Genomic DNA, 25,418 nt, shown 5'->3' on the forward strand with positions numbered 1-25,418 from the left:
TTATTGGACTTGGATAATTAAATTTCATTCGGCCCGTTAAAAACAACAATTTTTCAAACAAATTAAACATCTCGATCAATCAGATTATCTAGAATGTACACAACTCGAAGTTTGATGACGCACCACACTATTGGGCACGTCTTTGACGCACACTAGACAATGGTGTGAACAACGTGTAGACCAATACTTATCAGTTGTTATGTCTATGGTTTTATAATATAAGTTCACTATAGAATGATTTATGTTTATAGAATGATTTTTGGTTATATATATATATAAAAGAAATAATAAATACATAAATTTATAGAAACCGTATTGAATCGAACTAGTCATAAAAGAGGTTCAACTAAAAAAACCTATTTTTTAAAAAGAACTTGGAAGCGGTGTTTTTAGGTAATAAAACAATCTTTTATAATGACTTGGAAAGTGGCGTATATTATGAGACCAATTAGATATACCCCTTAGAATGTTTTCTAAACCATTTGTAACATTATACTATTATCACTAAATTTTAGATTCTAGTCCATGGGATGCATGTATTTTGTCCCATCTAACAACAAAGGAGCTTATGTAAAATCCGACTTAGTGACGGAAGACCGAAAAAAGTCCACCCAAAAATCCTTAATTTGTCGACATGCCTCACCACACACGATTAGTGAAATAAGTGTAGATGTAGAGGCTTTTTAACCACAACCACCCCTCATCGGCAATTTCGAAAGCCACGTGAAGTCTCTTAACGTGGCCCTTTAAGCATCCACTCTCCTTTGTCTTCACCAGTTCTCCCCAACCCTATAAAACCCACCACCTCAAACCCTCGTCCTCCATTCAACCACCATCACCACCAGTACTACTGCCACCTTCTCTCCTCCCTCAAAACTTCATATATCTTTTTCCGACATGGCTGCTTCTTCAATATTCATGGTAGCCCCCATCACAGTTTTCAAGAGAAATCCCGCATTCTCCATCAGGTGCATGGCACAGACACCACAAAGTGGTGAAACCGGGAGTTCCAAACAAGCAACCACACCAAATATGACCAGTACTCCTCCTCCACCGCCTGCACCGAAGGTCAGCTCAAAGTTCTCTGAGGTATTGGCATTCAGCGGACCGGCACCGGAGAGGATAAACGGAAGGTTGGCGATGATCGGGTTTGTGTCGGCGATGGCGGTAGAAGTGAGCAGCGGTCAAGACGTGTTTGCCCAGATCGGCAATGGCGGAGTGGCGGTGTTTGTCGGCACTAGCATGGTGTTGACGTTAGCGTCGTTGGTGCCGTTGTTTAAAGGAGTGAGTGTGCAGTCGAAGTCGAGTGGACTGATGACGTCAGATGCAGAGCTTTGGAATGGACGGGTTGCGATGTTGGGGCTGGTGGCTTTGGCTTTCACTGAATATGTTAAAGGCAGTGCTCTTGTCTAGATAATGTATTCCAAAATCCAAACTTTTCTATTACATAATTAAATATAAAACAGGAAAATGTATATTCTTTTGAATATTTATTTGTATCATTGACCTAACATGGTTCAAATCATGAAAAACATATGTTTGATAATATAAAAGAACATAATACAGTATAAAACCAAAAACTAAGATCAATTTTAGGGGAATAAACAAATCGTTTACCCTGTATATATGTATAAGTGTATAACACATGATCTTGAATAAAACAACCTAAACTAATTGATATAAGAGTCAAAGTATAAAATACTTAAACATTCGGTGTAATTAGGTGTGTCTATTGCAATCCTAGTTTTACAGCTTGCTCACAGGAACAGGAGATGTAAGCAAAGTTATTGTTAAGATACCTTAAAAGCAAAACGATCACAAAACCATTATATAATATAACAAGTTATTCGTGAAATGGCCATATTCTGGCCTTATATATAGTGATCGTGACATTTTTCTTATTTCTTTTCATAAAAAACGACGTCCGTGAGGAACATTTTCTCACAAAGTTAGCCCATTGAACATTCGTGAAATTCATTTATTTTGGGAAACCATCAATTCATGATGTAAATTTAATTTTCTAACTATTTAATATGTTAACGATGATTTTCTAACTATTTAATATGTTAACGATGAAACTGTTTAGAGATATAGACACTCGCAAAGGTTATCTTCATTCTTGAAGATCACAGTCATCTTATTTATTTCACTTTTTAACAAATGTATCATAAAAAAAAAAAAAAAAACGATTTGACGATTTTGATATTCAATGTGCCTGAGTCATCCAAGTAAATTGTTAAAAACCTCTAAATTCATCTATATAACCACTCGCAAAGGGTATCTTCATTCTTGAATATACCTAATTTGATTTAATGATCTTGAGAATGCAAACAAACTGTTTAAAAAGATAGGTAAAACAAATATAACGAAAATTTCGAAAAGCTAAATCACTACAAAAATATCACCCTTTAGCGGCGACATGGGCTTTTAGCGGCGACAAATGCTAGAGTCGCCGCTAAAAGTCCACTTCGCCGGTAATAATGTCCCCGCTAAAGGGTTATCACTCGAATCCATGTTTTCCCCATCCGTTACATCTAAGCCCGTATGATCAAATATCCAATCCAACGGTTGAGATTCCTTATCCGCATTAACCTAATACCGGCGACATATATGTCGCTGCTAAAAGTTAAAAATGTCGCCGCTAATAGTTAGCTAAAAGTTTAATCGGATATTATGACTTTTAATATTTAATTAATTATAATTGGATGTTTGTTATGTAATTAGCGTCGACACTATTATTTTTTATATTTCATCGAATGTTGTTATGTAATTACCAACGACATTATTATCGGCAACCAAAATTTTTAATTAAAAAAAATTAAAAAAATGAAAATTGTTATTACCGGCGACTGTGTTATTACCGACGACATTATTATTAACGGCGACACACATCATTAGCGGCGACAAATATCATTAGCAGCGACAATTTGCTCAATAGCGACGAAACAGTAGTGACGACTTATTATCGGCGACGTGTCGCCGCTATTACTATTACCGGCGACTACCCGACTTATTACCGGCGACTTTTGACGCGGCTAATGATCGTTTTCCTAGTAGTAAATATAATATTATCACTACGTAAGTAAGAGAATATGTAGCTCCTAAGGATTTACATCTCTATAGTATATTAAAACATAGCATCTATGAATTACAAAATGCTCGTAATGATAATAATCAAAGAATGTTTAATGAACATGAATATTTTTCTTCTTCTGATCGGACCATCAACAAAATTAGCACCATAGACGGAAAGCCAAAAATAAGTATAGGCATTATGCATGTTTAGGATAGGGTGCTAAATGAACAGGTTACATGGATGCATTATAATTATAGAATTTATTTAAAATGTTCCGTACACACCAACGTACAACACTAATTTATAGTTATATTATTAAAGTATCTCCAATGATAATTTATTTATAGTTTTTTACTATTTCCTTGATAACTTAATATTATTAAACATCATTGGAGATAATAGCTTTTTTGTTTTTTTATTGATCATTCAATATATATTGAGTGGTCAATATAGTATAAATGTTTATCCAGTCTAATCCTTTATCTTTAAAAATATTTCATTTTACCTACATAATTTTATTTTAGTTGAAATAATATTGATTTCTTTAATAAATAATTATTTCTATTAGATGTTACAAATGTTTATATATTATAACTACAATAAATTTTAATACAAACTATATTTTAATAAAAATATGATGTGTTTAAAAACAACTAATTAGATTAAGGGGTTATAAGAAACAATTTATATACATGTGGATCAACTAGTTAAACTTAAAAAAAAAAAAAAAAAAAAAAAAAAAAAAAAAAAAACACTATGTTGAGGTTAACCTTTGCAGATATAACTTAATTAGAGCTTAAAAATAAATAGAATGATGAGTTGACAATAACTTTAAGTTATAACACAACTTAACCATTGGAGATGCTCTTAGACTTATTTTTTTGGATGAATGATGATAAATTATTACCATATAATTATCATTAACTTTACTTTTTAAGTCATCATTACAATATAATTATTATTTGTGAAACTTTTATTATTAGTTCATTATAACACAATCAATAAATCATTATTAATTTGTAATTATATTTTTATTATTAACTTTATTCATATTGATAACTTTAAATTTATGACATGAAGAAAAACAATGAATCAAGTACTTCATCACATCCAACGAAAACTCTAGAATAGTCTTCATATGAAGTCAATAACTCATCATATAATTGTCGACGAATGAAAATGTGACAACCCAAAATTTTTTATTTTATAAAGCTTAGTCAATCAATCCATTTGGGTGTCAAAATCATTAGTACAAAGTTCTAGCCATGTTACAGGTCATTCTAAGGAGTTTTGAACCTAATACACTTAAGGAATAAGTGATAGAAAGTACCCGCTAGAACCACAGTGTAGCAAATCGGACCCTAACCCCATCTAAGTGAGTTCACGGCCACAAGACCATGAGTTTACGGCCGTAAACTCATGTTGCCATAAACTCAAGGGTATATATAGATCATTGGGTCATTTCCTCTCATTTCTCCCTTTCTTGGCCGGATTTTCTTCCAAATCCTCTCAAGTATCATCCCGATCTTCGTCCCTGGTCTTCAAAACTCATAAGCTTATTATCTTAACTAGTTGATATCTTGCATGAACTAGTAATCTTACATGATTTCATCCGTGAAATCATTCCATTTTGTAGATCTTCAAGTTACACCAAGAACACACAGTAGTGTTCTTGGCCAAAACCGACCATTCGAGCTTGTAGATCGTAAGTACTCTTGATCCAACTCATTGTACACTAAGTTTAGCATATTTAGAGCTTAGAAAACATAAGGAATCATGGGATTCAAGGAGTTTATGGCTAGGGCATGTTCTTGGGCCGTAAACCCCTTTTAAGGGTGCAAATGACACCCTAACACCTTAGTAAGCCTTGGTTAGTGTCATAGAACCTTACACCATTGACCTAAGAACCATAATTCATGAAATGGTACTCCTTACCATGAGTTTACAGCCGTAAACTCATGGGGGAGTGGTCCCAGGGCCGTGAACACCAAACAAGGTCATTTTAGGACCTTAAACCCACCCAAACACTTTTTTGAAGCTTTGGAGCACTTAACCACTTAAGCCCTTAGATTTTTAAGCCCCTTTTGGTGACCAATGTAGAGTTTACGGCCAGGAGTAAACTCCCCTGGGCCGTAAACTCCAATAAAGATGGTCATTGGACCATAAACTCCCGTATGAGGCTTTACACTCCTTGGTTGCAACCCGATAGCCTCCTAGCACTTGACCAAAGTGTTTTCCTCGCAATAGGATGTTTATACATGTTTAATTAGTGTTAAATCACTAATTTTTATATACATATGTCTCCATATGTAATTAGGATCATTGTGTGTGTCTAAGTCTTCACTTGACACCAAGCACTTGTCCGACACTTCCTTCCGATCCGCTCACTGCAGGTGAGCTCATACCCCTTGAATCAACCTTTTAAATGTTTCTAAATGTTTTTAAATGCTTTATGGGAGGGGGGGGAATACAAGTTGAATCATGCTAGTTATTATATCAATCACATGTGATTAATAACTAACATGCAAATAGATTTACTATACGTTAACTGTTTTACCAAATAGATTTTTTGAAATGACTTTCTTAAACGTTTTTATAAGTTTAAAACTCTTTATCAGACTGCTTTATACACTGTATGTTTCTTTTCAAACTTTGTTACAAATGTATTTCAAACAAAGGTGTTCTTTATACTTAAACTGTTTATTCAAACAAAATACTTTCAAATCGTTTTATAAATTGACATCAAGTCTAACTTTTCTTAGATATTAATCTTTTTCAAAGGTTTTACAAAACTCCTTTTATGCTTTTATATTATCAAATGCATGCCCATATATGTATAGTTATATAAGTAATGTTTAAAGGACTTAGGAAGGCTAAACCACTTTATTTCCTTTTCCCCGTTGGGATGTGGTCTGGTAGGGTATCGGTTATCCGTCCGAATGTCGTATAAATATTAGTTATATATCATGTATACATATGTAGACATAATAGTGCCCTCAGTCAGTTCAGTACCTTTGGCTAGCAAAGGTATACCTTCGTTGATACTTGTACATTTCTAGTAGCTATTATAGGTATAGTTAGGAGATACTACTTGCTATTCCTATTACAAGGAATTACGCCAGAGTCAGTTCATTCATGAGTCTATACTAAATGCTATATGAAGAGATACACATACTTGGATACACTTACATGGATACACTTACTTGGATACACTTACATGGATACACTTACTTGGATACACATACATGGATACCTTTACATAGATACCTTGTTAAAAGCATGTCTGTATATGTATAGTTATATAAATAATGCTTAAAGGACTTAGGAAGGCTAACCCGCTTTATTTCCTTTTCCCCGTTGGGATGTGGTCTGGTAGGGTATCGGGTATCCGTCCGAATGTCGTTTAAATATTAAGTTATATATCATGTGTACATATACAGACATAATAGTTCTGATCAGTCGGTTCAGTACCTTTGGGTAGCAAAGGTATACGTTCATATATCCCTACCAAGCTATTATAGGTATAGTTTGGGCTTATATATATATATATATATATATATATATATATATATATATATATATGATTTGGTAATAAATATGGATTTCGACCTAGCGATTCGTTGTGGAAGTCACCTTTAGTTCCAAATGTAGAATAGGGACTACCAATCATATTATTACTTACTTACAAAGGGTCTCGTTAGAAGACTACTTACTTACTAAGACGGGACTAACCATTCCAGCACCCAACTGTTAGCAACAGAGGTAATTAACATCTACGGATGCCTACGGTTAATACTTATATTAGGGTACCTTTACGGGACTAACCATTCCTTCAACCTGTTGTTAGCTACAGAGGAAAATAAACATCTACGAATATTCAAGGTTAATACTTTTTCGATAGTCGCGATGTCGAGTTGATCCTAATAAAAAAGGATAACACTTATATGGCTATATTTTTCCTATTACTTTTATTTTGTGATACATTCACATAAATGACGAAGTAGACTATATATTTTGTTAATAGTAGTCATCCAAGGGAAAAACCATCTTTGTTACTTTCAAAACAGTCTAGTCTTGGTAGAAGACTACTCTTTATACTAATAGAAATCATAGGGATTTGCTAGGGTATTCAAACGTTTTCAAACTAGTTTCAAACAGTTCATACTTATACAAACCTTTTTCCAAATGTTCACAAGTCTTTACTTTCCAGTTTTACAAATCTAAGACACATTAATACTTATAAATTCACCAGCTTTATTGTTGATACTCGCTTTCAAAATACTTGTATTCTCAGGTCACAAATAGACAGGTACGACGACCAGGTTTTGTGAAGATGGAGAAATCAAGACTCCTATTTTATGTAGATTGTTCATTATGTTGTCTTATACTATGAAAGAACACACTTGTAATTAAAATTATACTTTTAATGCAATGGATGATGTTGTTGCTTGTTTACTACTTTGCATTGTTGTGATACATTACATGACGTCCTCCGCCGCAGAACGTTTCCGCCGTTCTCGGTTTTGGGGTGTGACAGAAAAGTCACTCATCTTCATCATGCCCGAGACAAACGACTACTGATCGAACATCACAATTTTCATCACCTAATACATTTTGTATACACTTGATACAAGGATATCAATAATATTCATAATTTTAAACTTATTTTTATTAAGACAAAAAACACAACAATAATGTTTTTATAATATAATAATATAAATAATATTATAAAAATAATTTTTCAAATAAAATTTCATAATTTTTTTATGGGTTGTGCTGTAAGTACCCCTTAACAGATTTTACCCCCTTCCCCTAACATCAATCTAATCAACCTTTTACATTTGATTTGACATCATTTTATTCTCTTTTTGTTTTCTTTCCTTTTTGTTTTTTGTTGTTTTTTCTTTTAATAATAATAATAATAATAATAATAATAATAATATTATTATTATTATTATTATTATTATTATTATTATTATTACTATTATTATTATTATAAGAAATTTCGATAACCATATAAAATTCGGACAATATTATAAATTCGGACGACATTATAAAATTTGAATTTAACGACTATATAAAATGGAACAAAAATAAAGTTTGTTTTCAATCCGCATAACGCACCACGCAAATGTAAATAACGTACTAATTAATATATCCGTGGTAAATAAACAAAAACTTTGCTTTTGTTCCGTTTTATATAGTCGTTTGAATTTTATTATGTCGTCCAACTTTGTAATGTCGTACGAATTTTAAAATTTCATCCAAATTTATAAAGTAATCCGATTTTAAAAACCGATTTATAAAATAAAAAAAAAGAATTAAAAACTGATTTTATATAGTCGTTCGAATTTATAATGTCTTCCGATATATAAAATGTTGTTCGAAATATAAAATAATGATAATAATAATAATAATAATATTTATTATTATTATTATTATTATTATTATTATTATATTAATATATGTAATAAAAAATAATTAAAAACCGATTTTATATAGCCGTTCGTATTTTATAATGTCGTCCGTATTATAAAATTTTGTTCGAAATTTATAATAATAATAATAATAATAATAATATTAAAACAATAAAAAAAGAAAATAGTAAAAAAAAAGAACAAAAAAAAAACAACAAAAGACAAAAAATCAAATCAACGAGGTGAAATTGAAAAAATAAGGGTACTTATAGAAAACCCTTTTTTTATCTATGTTTTTAGTCGTAAATTCACAAACTTATTTTTTTCTCTATTACCATAAACCTAATTTTCATAAAACTATTTATTTTTTGCTGTTTTTTGTTATAATTTGCATTAATTTTTTTTTTTTTTAAAACGTGCCTTTTTACATTTAAAAGTATAGTTTTTTTTTTAATAAAACATGCAATTTTGTTGTAAAAAGTGCAGTTTTTTTAAATTTGTAGTTTTTTTTATTTATAAATTACAACTTTTTTTACATGATGCAAATTTTTTTATAAAAAGGACAGTTATTTTTATAAAAAGTGCAGTTTCACGTAAAACACACGGTTTTTTTAAAAAGTTCAGTTTATTTGACTAAAAATTATAGTTTTTTAATAAAAAGTATACTTATTTATTGATTTATAATTCTATAAAATATTAAAAATAAAAATATTAGCTCATCAATAACAAAAAAATGTTAGACTTTAATTTATTACCTTGAGCTAAAAAAACAATAAACCAAAATTACATATAGTGATATTGTTAACTGAAATTGAAATAAGTAATATTAATAATAGTAATAATATTTCCCTATCTAATAAACAAAATCGTATCTCTACGTGTCCCTTCAAAACATCAGAATTTTGCAAAAGTTAAATACCCATTATACCCCTACTTGGTCTCACATTGAATACAATTCGATATCAAATCCATATAACGCCCTATTTTGTTTCAATTTTGTTTCCAATTTTATCGGTGATAACAGCTGTAGCCATTAACTCAAATTATGCACATACCCGATTAATAGAATGTTATTATGGAATCCGATTTCTTATATAAGGTATGATATCAATCAATCGATTACATTTAATTAAAATTATTATGTCAATTATTATATTATGTCGATTATATAATCTGCTCAATATATACTTGAAATATATGATATCAACGTTCCTTTACAGCATCATGTTTCCAAGGTTTTGCATCATCGACAATTCAATTTTCGGATATTCAATCACACAGTTCAATCCTTTTGGTAAGTTTCTTCTTCTCAATGTGTATATGTATTTGTTTTCTCAAACTAAATTGTATTTTGTAAGTCCCTATTTCCCACTCATGGACAGAACACGACGAATTTGAGTTAGCGTATTGATCTTTGACTGGAATGAATACAATTAAAACGATAATTGTTGTCCCTTCCCAATGTTCTAACATGTTAATGCTGCTATTTATGTTGTTTAACCTATGATTGTTCTGTCTGTATATGTTTACGGTGGTTGATCGGTCATTCCTTGTTAAATTTTGAACTTGATTACTGATCTGGATTTACCCCTGCCATTGTTGTCGCATGTTACTGCTGCTATTTATGTTGTTTAACCTATGATTGTTATATCTGTAAATGTTTATGGTGGTTTATCGGTCATTGTTTCTTAAATTTTGAACTTGATTAGTGATCTGGATTACTTCAAAAAAATATTTGAAGTTTTTCTGTAATACATATTTTTTGACAATTATAAAGTGATTTTAAGCAAATGAGAAAAGTTACAAATGGATTGTAGCACCTGGTTCCCGGTATGTATTTCTTGTAATTAATAATTCTTAATTCATGCATTTTGCCTTGGACTCGGCGAGTTGAAGGACCAACTCGCCGAGTAGGAGCGGGATGAGACGCGGGGTCTGAGCCTCGGACTCGGCGGGTCGTTTCCCGGACTCGGCGAGTAGGCTCTGTTTGGGCAAAAACCCTAACCCGGGTGTTTGCACCCTATTTAAGCACACTAACTCGGCCTCTCTTGTTCCTAACACTTCCAGAAGAGCTGTAGAACGAAACCCTAGCCCCTTTTTGTCCTTGTGAGTGATTTTGGCCTTGTGAAGGTAGTTTGAAGCTCAAGAGAAGAAGAAGGAGGTGGAAGAGTGCAAGGAAGAGAAGTAGATCTGATATCTACCCTGCAAGAGGCTTCCATTTAGGTAGAAAAGTTCCCACCTTGATCACTAATTCATTAGATACCATTTTTGCCCTTAATTGGTGGTTTTCAAGCCCTAAAACACCAAACTCCATGTGTTTGTGCTTAATGATCCGAAAGGACTTCAGATCTAGACCTTGGGGACGTATTAGAAGCATAAAGTTTCTGTGGATGAAGTGATTGAGGTCCCCATTGAGTGTATGACCTCATAAAGAGCTTGGATTTTCCTTTTGGAGCTTATAGGGCCATGCATGCACGTAAAGTTTGCAAGTTTACGTGATAAGCATGCCCTAGGAAGCATAGATATATGGTTTGGAAGTGTTGCATGTCTCAGATTTGGTATGTATGGGAAATGGGTCGAAAGGACTCGGCGTGTCCCAAAGTGGAACTCGGCGAGTTCTATGAAGATGGCCTTAGACTCGGCGAGTTGGATGAACAAATCGGCGAGTCCTATGAAGATTGCCTGGAACTCGACAAGTTGTTCTTCAAACTCGGCGAGTCATATGAACAGTTACTGAGTTGTGAGGGGTTTAAGTGTAGAAGGTCCAACCCTTCGTCACTAGTCGCGGAATTAGCAACTTAGCATGTAGCAATAGTCCTAGAAACCCAAATCCTCATAAAGAATGCCCTGGTGAGGATTTGGAATCGAGTAAGAGAACTGCTCGTGGGACTCGGCGAGTTGTTCTTCAAACTTGGCGAGTCGGATGAGTTTCGTTGTGGTTTCGAATGGGAGAAGAACTCGTCGAGTTGTCGGCCCAAATCGAAGAGTAGAGTCGCGGATGGGGACGGGTAGAGAGTGAGGGACTCGGTGAGTTGATGGCCCAACTCGGCGAGCCGGGTCAACTGGAAGTTGACTTTTGACTTTGACTTGACTTGGCTGTTTCTAACTGAGTGTTTGTGGGGTTTGTAGCCGGAGGATTTCTGGGGCAGCAGCGGACAGAGGTTTCCCGCACTGATTATCAGCAGCTACTTGTATGATGTGAGTTACCTTCCAGTAGGGTGGGTCTAAGGCCACAATGCCGACCCACCAATGAGGAGTATTTAGAAGATAATTGTCTTTGTGATAATTTATCTTGGTCTGGTATGCGTTTGGTTATGAGTTATATCTGTATGGTATGTTACATGATAGGGGTAGTTACCCTGATAGTGGTCCTTAGGACCAAGGGGTAGGTCAGTACCTGGATATGCCTGACTATGTGCTTGTATCTTGCTATTGTATGCTAGTGGTAGGGGGTGGAATAGTCCCCAGTTACCGGTTGAAAGATACCGATGACGATTACCGGTTGAAAGATACCGATGGTATTGTATGGTGTGTGGTATGATGGGGGAACTCACTAAGCTTTGTGCTTACGTTTTCAGTTTTTGGTTTCAGGTACCTCTTCATCTAAGAGGAAGGAGCCGGCGGCGTAGCGTGGCATCACACACACATTTGATTTTCTGCATGGTGTTTTCTGGGATTGTACTATGATATGTTATTTGCTTATGTTGTGGGTTTGAAACATGATACTTGATTTTATGAGATGACGTGTTGATTCAATATTTTCTAGTAAATGTTTTATGAACAACTTAATTAAAAATGAAATTTTTGGACTTCAATTTTGGGACGTTACATGGATTTTCTAGGTTGAATCTTGATATGCCTTTTTATGCCCCTCTATTTCGACATAAAGAAGTCATGTCGAGATAAAACCATGAAATTACTAATCAAATAAAATGTCAAAATTAATTTATTTTAAACGGGCTTTCAAAAGGCTACAATACTTTAGTTATCCCAAATTATGATTTGTTAAACTGTTGGTTGAATCATTGTAAACTGTTTGTATTTTATGTGTTTTAATAATTGAAAATTGTTTACTTTAATAGTCCAGGGACATAATGATAATTCTCTGTAAAGGGGTATATAGTTTGTGTTTTTATGTGTCTTTCAGTTTTGTTTTCTTTGTTTGAATGTTTGAATAAACTTTACTGCATTATTGATTTTGTTCGTAGACTTTATTGCATAATGGTAATTTTCTTCAATTGTTCTTATACTTTACCATGATTTTGCTTCCATTTTTAGGGATAAATGCAAGAAATAGCAATGAACTTCTCTTTATCGTGAATTATAGCATTCTCCTTTCATATGCTTCTGTTACGACATTAGATTTTTAGTTTTTTTTTTTAAATTTAAAATTTATATTTTTTAGGCATTGTAATTTGAACGATAAACCAATTGTATTGAACAAGTGTCGATTCATTGTGTAAGACATAAGGAAAACGAAAATAAAACTTCTAAACTCAGCTTTACTTGGAAGCCTTTAAAGAACATAAACATAAATAGATTCACGTGACACAGAACTTCAGCCGGATAACACCAAAAAAATAACTAAATCTAAAATCCACATTTCACATGGTTTGAAGGCTCTTAAGAAATGTCACATTAAAACTAATACCCCCGCCCATTTGTTTACACCTTGTGCACTCAAATTACATATGAAGGAGGTACCAATGCAAACAAGCAAGTAGCTTATTATCAAAATTATTTATTATACTAATGCTCTAGCAACCTACTTAAAGAATCTTTCATGATTTAACTGTGTGTTGAATCATTGTAAACTGTTTATATTTTATGTGTTTTAATAATTGAAAATGCTCCATACATTTTTCGACTTAGCGGTCAAAATTATCATAGTATCGGAAGTCTTTTACCGGAACAGGGATTTAAACCAAAATTCTCTCAGTTGTACATATACGATACTGATAATGAGATCGCAAATAGACGAACATTTTTTGGGTACACTCTTCACAATTATCACATTAATAGATATATTATTCATCAGCATTAATTTCTTTATTTATCTTATGTTTATATGTTCATCTTACTTACAGTGGAGAAAATCAACGATCTATATCAAATTCTTCTGTTCTTGATAATGTTATTATACAAGATTTGAAGTTGATGTTAGATTCAAATGATGTCTTGGTTCAGTGTTATAGAATGGTTAGAGATTGTTTTCAGGAAAACCCTCATGTTGATATCAAATTGAGAATTATTGGACGAAGGGAACAAGATGGAAGGACATAGAACCTATCATCTGCTTCTTAGGTTGCCGCTTTAATTGTTGGAGATATTGGTGATTCAATTGATAATAAAGATATTGTTGTTCAAACTTCAACTGGTTCTCTACGGTGTATTAGTGAATTACATCCATCATACCTTCCTCTTCAGTATCCACTATTGTTTCCATATGGTGATAATGGTTACAGGGTTGACATACCACATCGAGGTATTACACATTCAAGCAACAACAAGCGGCCCGACTGTACGATGAGATAATTTTTTTCTTATAGAATACAAGACAGGGATCAATATTTTTCACTAATTCTTTCAAAAAGGTTGTTCCAACAGTTTTTGGTAGATGCTTACACTATGATCAAAATCGAGAGATTACATTTCATAAGGAGCAAACAACAAATTCTTAGATGTGAGTCTTATGAGAATTTACGTAATCAACAAAACCTCGAGAATAAAGATATATCCAACGTCGGACAACCTGTTATCTTACCTTCTTCATTCACTGGCGGTGCACATTATATGATGCAAAACAACTTTGACGCCATGTCCTTATGTAAATGGTTTGGATATCCTGATTTCTTCATAACCTTTACATGTAATCTAAAATGGCGTGAAGTTAAAAAATTTCATCATAACACTTCACTGCATCCCGAAGATAGACCTGATATCTTATGTAGGTTATTCAAAATAAAGCTTGATTCTTTTATTAAAAACATACGGGAATATAAAATTTCGTCATCGTTCAAGCAGGTATTCAAAGTTGTTGTTTAATTAAAAAATTTTTATAATGATTTTTTTCGTTTCTTAACATTTTTTATTATTTGCAAATATATTTCATCCAACACAAATCATATCTTATTTGTCAAATTAATTTGCAGTGGTCTATACAATTGAATTTCAAAAGTAGAGGTTTGCCACATAGTCATATTTGTCTATTTATGCATGCTGACTCCAAGTGGCCTACTGTTGAATATATTGATCCGATTATTTCCTGCTGAGATTCCAAATATCAATGATGATCTAGAGTTGTATTCACTTGTAAGTGAATTCATGATACATGGTCCTTGTGAAGCTGAAAATATAAATTGCTCATGCATGGTTGACAAGCAATGTTCGAAAAATTTTCCAAAGCAATTCTATAATCATTCTTCAGTTGATGTCAACGGTTATCCGTTATATATGAAAAAAACAATGGATATTTTGTCGAAAAATCAGGTGTTAAGTTAGACAACATAAATGTTGTTTCAAATAACAAATATTTGTTGAAAAGATATCAGACATACATTAATGTTGAATGGTGCAATTAGGGATCTTCCATAAAGTATCTGTTGAAATATATAAATAAAGGTCCAAATAAAGCTACAATTGTTGTTGACATCAACACTGTTTCTCATCAAGAAAAGGTTGTGGATGAAATAAAAGATTATTATGATTATATATATATATATATATTTATATATATATATATATATATATATATATATATATATATATATATGCATGTGAAACATCATGGCGAATATTTAAATATGATGTTCATTACCGATATCCTTCTATGAAGCGACTACCTTTTCCTCTTCCTGATCAACAACAAGTAATATATGCTGCAGACGATGTTCTTGAACAACCTTCAGTTGCAGCTTCTATGTTCACATCTTGGATGGAATGTAATAAAAGTAATAAAAATGCATGAAAACTTACATATTTTGAATCTCCTAAAAAGTTTTTTTGGAAACTTAATGATAGGTTGTGGAAGCCAAGGAAAATTGGACGTTCAATAGAAAGGATTCACTCTGTTTCACCTAAACTTGGCAAAGTCTACTTCTTACGGATTCTTTTAAATAAAATGAAAGGTCCAAAATCATTTGAAGAAATTCGTACTGTAAATGGTGAAGAATTTCCAACTTTTCGAGATGCATGTTATGCTTTGGGCCTCTTAGATGACGACAAAGAATACGTTGATGCAATTAAGGAAGCAAGTCATTCAGGTACCCGATGAATGTATGCATGTTTAGTTATACTTGTTGTCTTCGTGATACTTGTATGTGCCTGGTAGGGAGGTGAGTGTGGGTAGGGTCCAATATCTCATCACTAGCTGAGTGTAGACGGGGTTTCTTATCTCATCATTAGCAGAGTAAGGGCGGGGACCATGATAGGCTAGGCCTTAGGAACGGAACATATAGTATTGTGTATGATTCTTTATGTTCGACCAATAGGACCGGGACCGGAGATGAGAGCAGCTGAATAACGAAAGTTTATGTTAATTCCTAGAAGAGTTCAAATCGGACATATTCTACAAACACTAGGTTAAATCGGTATGATAGATATCGTTTATTGGACTTGGATAATTAAATTTCATTCGGCCCGTTAAAAACAACAATTTTTCAAACAAATTAAACATCTCGATCAATCAGATTATCTAGAATGTACACAACTCGAAGTTTGATGACGCACCACACTATTGGGCACGTCTTTGACGCACACTAGACAATGGTGTGAACAACGTGTAGACCAATACTTATCAGTTGTTATGTCTATGGTTTTATAATATAAGTTCACTATAGAATGATTTATGTTTATAGAATGATTTTTGGTTATATATATATATATAAAAGAAATAATAAATACATAAATTTATAGAAACCGTATTGAATCGAACTAGTCATAAAAGAGGTTCAACTAAAAAAACCTATTTTTTAAAAAGAACTTGGAAGCGGTGTTTTTAGGTAATAAAACAATCTTTTATAATGACTTGGAAAGTGGCGTATATTATGAGACCAATTAGATATACCCCTTAGAATGTTTTCTAAACCATTTGTAACATTATACTATTATCACTAATTTTTAGATTCTAGTCCATGAGATGCATGTATTTTGTCCCATCTAACAACAAAGGAGCTTATGTAAAATCCGACTTAGTGACGGAAGACCGAAAAAAGTCCACCCAAAAATCCTTAATTTGTCGACATGCCTCACCACACACGATTAGTGAAATAAGTGTAGATGTAGAGGCTTTTTAACCACAACCACCCCTCATCGGCAATTTCGAAAGCCACGTGAAGTCTCTTAACGTGGCCCTTTAAGCATCCACTCTCCTTTGTCTTCACCAGTTCTCCCCAACCCTATAAAACCCACCACCTCAAACCCTCGTCCTCCATTCAACCACCATCACCACCAGTACTACTGCCACCTTCTCTCCTCCCTCAAAACTTCATATATCTTTTTCCGACATGGCTGCTTCTTCAATATTCATGGTAGCCCCCATCACAGTTTTCAAGAGAAATCCCGCATTCTCCATCAGGTGCATGGCACAGACACCACAAAGTGGTGAAACCGGGAGTTCCAAACAAGCAACCACACCAAATATGACCAGTACTCCTCCTCCACCGCCTGCTCCGAAGGTCAGCTCGAAGTTCTCCGACGTATTGGCATTCAGCGGACCGGCACCGGAGAGGATAAACGGAAGGTTGGCGATGATCGGGTTTGTGTCGGCGATGGCGGTAGAAGTGAGCAGCGGTCAAGACGTGTTTGCCCAGATCGGCAATGGCGGAGTGGCGGTGTTTGTCGGCACTAGCATGGTGTTGACGTTAGCGTCGTTGGTGCCGTTGTTTAAAGGAGTGAGTGTGCAGTCGAAGTCGAGTGGACTGATGACGTCAGATGCAGAGCTTTGGAATGGACGGGTTGCGATGTTGGGGCTGGTGGCTTTGGCTTTCACTGAATATGTTAAAGGCAGTGCTCTTGTCTAGATAATGTATTCCAAAATCCAAACTTTTCTATTACATAATTAAATATAAAACAGGAAAATGTATATTCTTTTGAATATTTATTTGTATCATTGACCTAACATGGTTCAAATCATGAAAAACATATGTTTGATAATATAAAAGAACATAATACAGTATAAAACCAAAAACTAAGATCAATTTTAGGGGAATAAACAAATCGTTTACCCTGTATATATGTATAAGTGTATAACACATGATCTTGAATAAAACAACCTAAACTAATTGATATAAGAGTCAAAGTATAAAATACTTAAACATTCGGTGTAATTAGGTGTGTCTATTGCAATCCTAGTTTTACAGCTTGCTCACAGGAACAGGAGATGTAAGCAAAGTTATTGTTAAGATACCTTAAAAGCAAAACGATCACAAAACCATTATATAATATAACAAGTTATTCGTGAAATGGCCATATTCTGGCCTTATATATAGTGATCGTGACATTTTTCTTATTTCTTTTCATAAAAAACGACGTCCGTGAGGAACATTTTCTCACAAAGTTAGCCCATTGAACATTCGTGAAATTCATTTATTTTGGGAAACCATCAATTCATGATGTAAATTTAATTTTCTAACTATTTAATATGTTAACGATGATTTTCTAACTATTTAATATGTTAACGATGAAACTGTTTAGAGATATAGACACTCGCAAAGGTTATCTTCATTCTTGAAGATCACAGTCATCTTATTTATTTCACTTTTTAACAAATGTATCATAAAAAAAAAAAAAAACGATTTGACGATTTTGATATTCAATGTGCCTGAGTCATCCAAGTAAATTGTTAAAAACCTCTAAATTCATCTATATAACCACTCGCAAAGGGTATCTTCATTCTTGAATATACCTAATTTGATTTAATGATCTTGAGAATGCAAACAAACTGTTTAAAAAGATAGGTAAAACAAATATAACGAAAATTTCGAAAAGTTAAATCACTACAAAAATATCACCCTTTAGCGGCGACATGGGCTTTTAGCGGCGACAAATGCTAGAGTCGCCGCTAAAAGTCCACTTCGCCGGTAATAATGTCCCCGCTAAAGGGTTATCACTCGAATCCATGTTTTCCCCATCCGTTACATCTAAGCCCGTATGATCAAATATCCAATCCAACGGTTGAGATTCCTTATCCGCATTAACCTAATACCGGCGACATATATGTCGCTGCTAAAAGTTAAAAATGTCGCCGCTAATAGTTAGCTAAAAGTTTAATCGGATATTATGACTTTTAATATTTAATTAATTATAATTGGATGTTTGTTATGTAATTAGCGTCGACACTATTATTTTTTATATTTCATCGAATGTTGTTATGTAATTACCGACGACATTATTATCGGCAACCAAAATTTTTAATTAAAAAAAATTAAAAAAATGAAAATTGTTATTACCGGCGACTGTGTTATTACCGACGACATTGTTATTAACGGCGACACACATCATTAGCGGCGACAAATATCATTAGCAGCGACAATTTGCTCAATAGCGACGAAACAGTAGTGACGACTTATTATCGGCGACGTGTCGCCGCTATTACTATTACCGGCGACTACCCGACTTATTACCGGCGACTTTTGACGCGGCTAATGATCGTTTTCCTAGTAGTAAATATAATATTATCACTACGTACGTAAGAGAATATGTAGCTCCTAAGGATTTACGTCTCTATAGTATATTAAAACATAGCATCTATAAATTACAAAATGCTCGTAATGATAATAATCAAAGAATGTTTAATGAACATGAATATTTTTCTTCTTCTGATCGGACCATCAACAAAATTAGCACCATAGACGGAAAGCCAAAAATAAGTATAGGCATTATGCATGTTTAGGATAGGGTGCTAAATGAACAGGTTACATGGATGCATTATAATTATAGAATTTATTTAAAATGTCCCGTACACACCAACGTACAACACTAATTTATAGTTATATTATTAAAGTATCTCCAATGATAATTTATTTATAGTTTTTTACTATTTCCTTGATAACTTAATATTATTAAACATCATTGGAGATAATAGCTTTTTCGTTTTTTTATTGATCATTCAATATATATTGAATGGTCAATATAGTATAAATGTTTATCCAGTTTAATCCTTTATCTTTAAAAATATTTCATTTTACCTACATAATTTTATTTTAGTTGAAATAATATTGATTTCTTTAATAAATAATTATTTCTATTAGATGTTACAAATGTTTATATATTATAACTACAATAAATTTTAATACAAACTATATTTTAATAAAAATATGATGTGTTTAAAAACAACTAATTAGATTAAGGGGTTATAAGAAACAATTTATATACATGTGGATCAACTAGTTAAACTTAAAAAAAAAAAAAAAAAAAAAAAAAAAAAAAAAACACTATGTTGAGGTTAACCTTTGCAGATATAACTTAATTAGAGCTTAAAAATAAATAGAATGATGAGTTGACAATAACTTTAAGTTATAACACAACTTAACCATTGGAGATGCTCTTAGACTTATTTTTTTGGATGAATGATGATAAATTATTACCATATAATTATCATTAACTTTACTTTTTATGTCATCATTACAATATAATTATTATTTGTGAAACTTTTATTATTAGTTCATTATAACACAATCAATAAATCATTATTAATTTGTAATTATATTTTTATTATTAATTTTATTCATATTGATAACTTTAAATTTATGACATGAAGAAAAACAATGAATCAAGTACTCCATCACATCCAACGAAAACTCTAGAATAGTCTTCATATGAAGTCAATAACTCATCATATAATTGTCGACGAATGAAAATGTGACAACCCGAAATTTTTTATTTTATAAAGCTTAGTCAATCAATCCATTTGGGTGTCAAAATCATTAGTACAAAGTTCTAGCCATGTTACAGGTCATTCTAAGGAGTTTTGAACCTAATACACTTAAGGAATAAGTGATAGAAAGTACCCGCTAGAACCACAGTGTAGCAAATCGGACCCTAACCCCATCTAAGTGAGTTCACGGCCACAAGACCATGAGTTTACGGCAGTAAACTCATGTTGCCATAAACTCAAGGGTATATATAGATCATTGGGTCATTTCCTCTCATTTCTCCCTTTCTTGGCCGGATTTTCTTCCAAATCCTCTCAAGTATCATCCCGATCTTCGTCCCCGGTCTTCAAAACTCATAAGCTTATTATCTTAACTAGTTGATATCTTGCATGAACTAGTAATCTTACATGATTTCATCCGTGAAATCATTCCATTTTGTAGATCTTCAAGTTACACCAAGAACACACACTAGTGTTCTTGGCCAAAACCGACCATTCGAGCTTGTAGATCGTAAGTACTCTTGATCCAACTCATTGTACACTAAGTTTAGCATATTTAGAGCTTAGAAAACATAAGGAATCATGGGATTCAAGGAGTTTATGGCTAGGGCATGTTCTTGGGCCGTAAACCCCTTTTAAGGGTGCAAATGACACCCTAACACCTTAGTAAGCCTTGGTTAGTGTCATAGAACCTTACACCATTGACCTAAGGACCATAATTCATGAAATGGTACTCCTTACCATGAGTTTACAGCCGTAAACTCATGGGGGAGTGGTCCCAGGGCCGTGAACACCAAACAAGGTCATTTTAGGACCTTAAACCCACCCAAACACTTTTTTGAAGCTTTGGAGCACTTAACCACTTAAGCCCTTAGATTTTTAAGCCCCTTTTGGTGACCAATGTAGAGTTTACGGCCAGGAGTAAACTCCCCTGGGCCGTAAACTCCAATAAAGATGGTCATTGGACCATAAACTCCCGTATGAGGCTTTACACTCCTTGGTTGCAACCCGATAGCCTCCTAGCACTTGACCAAAGTGTTTTCCTCGCAATAGGATGTTTATACATGTTTAATTAGTGTTAAATCACTAATTTTTATATACATATGTCTCCATATGTAATTAGGATCATTGTGTGTGTCTAAGTCTTCACTTGACACCAAGCACTTGTCCGACACTTCCTTCCGATCCGCTCACTGCAGGTGAGTTCATACCCCTTGAATCAACCTTTTAAATGTTTCTAAATGTTTTTAAATGCTTTATGGGGGGGGGGGGGGAATACAAGTTGAATCATGCTAGTTATTATATCAATCACATGTGATTAATAACTAACATGCAAATAGATTTACTATACGTTAACTGTTTTACCAAATAGATTTTTTGAAATGACTTTCTTAAACGTTTTTATATGTTTAAAACTCTTTATCAAACTGCTTTATACACTGTATGTTTCTTTTCAAACTTTGTTACAAATGTATTTCAAACAAAGGTGTTCTTTATACTTAAACTGTTTATTCAAACAAAATACTTTCAAATCGTTTTATAAATTGACATCAAGTCTAACTTTTCTTAGATATTAATCTTTTTCAAAGGTTTTACAAAACTCCTTTTATGCTTTTATATTATCAAATGCATGCCAATATATGTATAGTTATATAAGTAATGTTTAAAGGACTTAGGAAGCCTAAACCACTTTATTTCCTTTTCCCCGTTGGGATGTGGTCTGGTAGGGTATCGGTTATCCGTCCGAATGTCGTATAAATATTAGTTATATATCATGTATACATATGTAGACATAATAGTGCCCTCAGTCAGTTCAGTACCTTTGGCTAGCAAAGGTATACCTTCGTTGATACTTGTACATTTCTAGTAGCTATTATAGGTATAGTTAGGAGATACTACTTGCTATTCCTATTACAAGGAATTACGCCAGAGTCAGTTCATTCATGAGTCTATACTAAATGCTATATGAAGAGATACACATACTTGGATACACTTACATGGATACACTTACTTGGATACACTTACATGGATACACTTACTTGGATACACATACATGGATACCTTTACATAGATACCTTGTTAAAAGCATGTCTGTATATGTATAGTTATATAAATAATGCTTAAAGGACTTAGGAAGGCTAACCCGCTTTATTTCCTTTTCCCCGTTGGGATGTGGTCTGGTAGGGTATCGGGTATCCGTCCGAAGGTCGTTTAAATATTAAGTTATATATCATGTGTACATATACAGACATAATAGTTCTGATCAGTCGGTTCAGTACCTTTGGGTAGCAAAGGTATACGTTCATATATCCCTACCAAGCTATTATAGGTATAGTTTGGGCTTATATATATATATATATATATATATATATATATATATATATATATATATATGATTTGGTAATAAATATGGATTTCGACCTAGCGATTCGTTGCAGAAGTCACCTTTAGTTCCAAATGTAGAATAGGGACTACCAATCATATTATTACTTACTTACAACGGGTCTCGTTAGAAGACTACTTACTTACTAAGACGTGACTAACCATTCCAGCACCCAACTGTTAGCAACAGAGGTAATTAACATCTACGGATGCCTACGGTTAATACTTATATTAGGGTACCTTTACGGGACTAACCATTCCTTCAACCTGTTGTTAGCTACAGAGGAAAATAAACATCTACGAATATTCAAGGTTAATACTTTTTCGATAGTCGCGATGTCGAGTTGATCCTAATAAAAAAGGATAACACTTATATGGCTATATTTTTCCTATTACTTTTATTTTGTGATACATTCACATAAATGACGAAGTAGACTATATATTTTGTTAATAGTAGTCATCCAAGGGAAAAACCATCTTTGTTACTTTCAAAACAGTCTAGTCTTGGTAGAAGACTACTCTTTATACTAATAGAAATCATAGGGATTTGCTAGGGTATTCAAACGTTTTCAAACTAGTTTCAAACAGTTCATACTTATACAAACCTTTTTCCAAATGTTCACAAGTCTTTACTTTCCAGTTTTACAAATCTAAGACACATTAATACTTATAAATTCACCAGCTTTATTGTTGATACTCGCTTTCAAAATACTTGTATTCTCAGGTCACAAATAGACAGGTACGACGACCAGGTTTTGTGAAGATGGAGAAATCAAGACTCCTATTTTATGTAGATTGTTCATTATGTTGTCTTATACTATGAAAGAACACACTTGTAATTAAAATTATACTTTTAATGCAATGGATGATGTTGTTGCTTGTTTACTACTTTGCATTGTTGTGATACATTACATGACGTCCTCCGCCGCAGAACGTTTCCGCCGTTCTCGGTTTTGGGGTGTGACAGAAAAGTCACTCATCTTCATCATGCCCGAGACAAACGACTACTGATCGAACATCACAATTTTCATCACCTAATACATTTTGTATACACTTGATACAAGGATATCAATAATATTCATAATTTTAAACTTATTTTTATTAAGACAAAAAACACAACAATAATGTTTTTATAATATAATAATATAAATAATATTATAAAAATAATTTTTCAAATAAAATTTCATAATTTTTTTATGGGTTGTGCTGTAAGTACCCCTTAACAGATTTTACCCCCTTCCCCTAACATCAATCTAATCAACCTTTTACATTTGATTTGACATCATTTTATTCTCTTTTTGTTTTCTTTCCTTTTTGTTTTTTGTTGTTTTTTCTTTTAATAATAATAATAATAATAATAATAATATTATTATTATTATTATTATTATTATTATTATTATTATTACTATTATTATTATTATAAGAAATTTCGATAACCATATAAAATTCGGACAATATTATAAATTCGGACGACATTATAAAATTTGAATTTAACGACTATATAAAATGGAACAAAAATAAAGTTTGTTTTCAATCCGCATAACGCACCACGCAAATGTAAATAACGTACTAATTAATATATCCGTGGTAAATAAACAAAAACTTTGCTTTTGTTCCGTTTTATATAGTCGTTTGAATTTTATTATGTCGTCCAACTTTGTAATGTCGTACGAATTTTAAAATTTCATCCAAATTTATAATGTAATCCGATTTTAAAAACCGATTTATAAAATAAAAAAAAAGAATTAAAAACTGATTTTATATAGTCGTTCGAATTTATAATGTCTTCCGATATATAAAATGTTGTTCGAAATTTAAAATAATAATAATAATATTTATTATTATTATTATTATTATTATTATTATTATTATTATTTATATTAAAATATGTAATAAAAAATAATTAAAAACCGATTTTATATAGTCGTTCGAATTTTATAATGCCGTCCGTATTATAAAATTTTGTTCGAAATTTATAATAATAATAATAATAATAATAATAATATAAAAACAATAAAAAAAAGAAAATAGTAAAAAAAAAGAACAAAAAAAAACAACAAAAGACAAAAAATCAAATCAACGAGGTGAAATTGGAAAAATAAGGGTACTTATAGAAAACCCTTTTTTTATCTATGTTTTTAGTCGTAAATTCATAAACTTATTTTTTTTCTCTATTACCATAAACCTAATTTTCATAAAACTATTTACTTTTTGCTGTTTTTTGTTATAATTTGCATTAATTTTTTTTTTTAAAACGTGCCTTTTTACATTTAAAAGTATAGTTTTTTTTTAATAAAACATGCAATTTTTTTCTAAAAAGTGCAGTTTTTTTAAATTTGTAGTTTTTTTATTTATAAATTACAACTTTTTTTACATGATGCAAATTTTTTTATAAAAAGGGTAGTTATTTTTATAAAAAGTGCAGTTTCACCTAAAACACACGGTTTTTTTAAAAAGTTCAATTTATTTGACTAAAAATTATAGTTTTTTAATAAAAAGTATACTTATTTATTGATTTATAATTCTATAAAATATTAAAAATAAAAATATTAGCTCATCAATAACAAAAAAATGTTAGACTTTAATTTATTACCTTGAGCTAAAAAAACAATAAACCAAAATTACATATAGTGATATTGTTAACCGAAATTGAAATAAGTAATATTAATAA

The 25,418-nt window shown here is 32.3% G+C and overlaps 2 pseudogenes; both read left to right on the top strand.

The window, feature by feature from the left end:
• Window positions 1–812: 812 nt before the first annotated feature.
• LOC145056852 (early light-induced protein 2, chloroplastic pseudogene) lies at window positions 813–1,487 on the top strand (annotated as a pseudogene).
• Window positions 1,488–16,913: 15,426 nt separating this feature from the next.
• LOC145056853 (early light-induced protein 2, chloroplastic pseudogene) lies at window positions 16,914–17,587 on the top strand (annotated as a pseudogene).
• Window positions 17,588–25,418: the final 7,831 nt, after the last annotated feature.

Source organism: Lactuca serriola, chromosome 6 (assembly GCF_051521515.1).
Source record: "Lactuca serriola cultivar US96UC23 chromosome 6, Lser_US96UC23_V15, whole genome shotgun sequence".
NCBI lineage: Eukaryota > Viridiplantae > Streptophyta > Magnoliopsida > Asterales > Asteraceae > Lactuca > Lactuca serriola.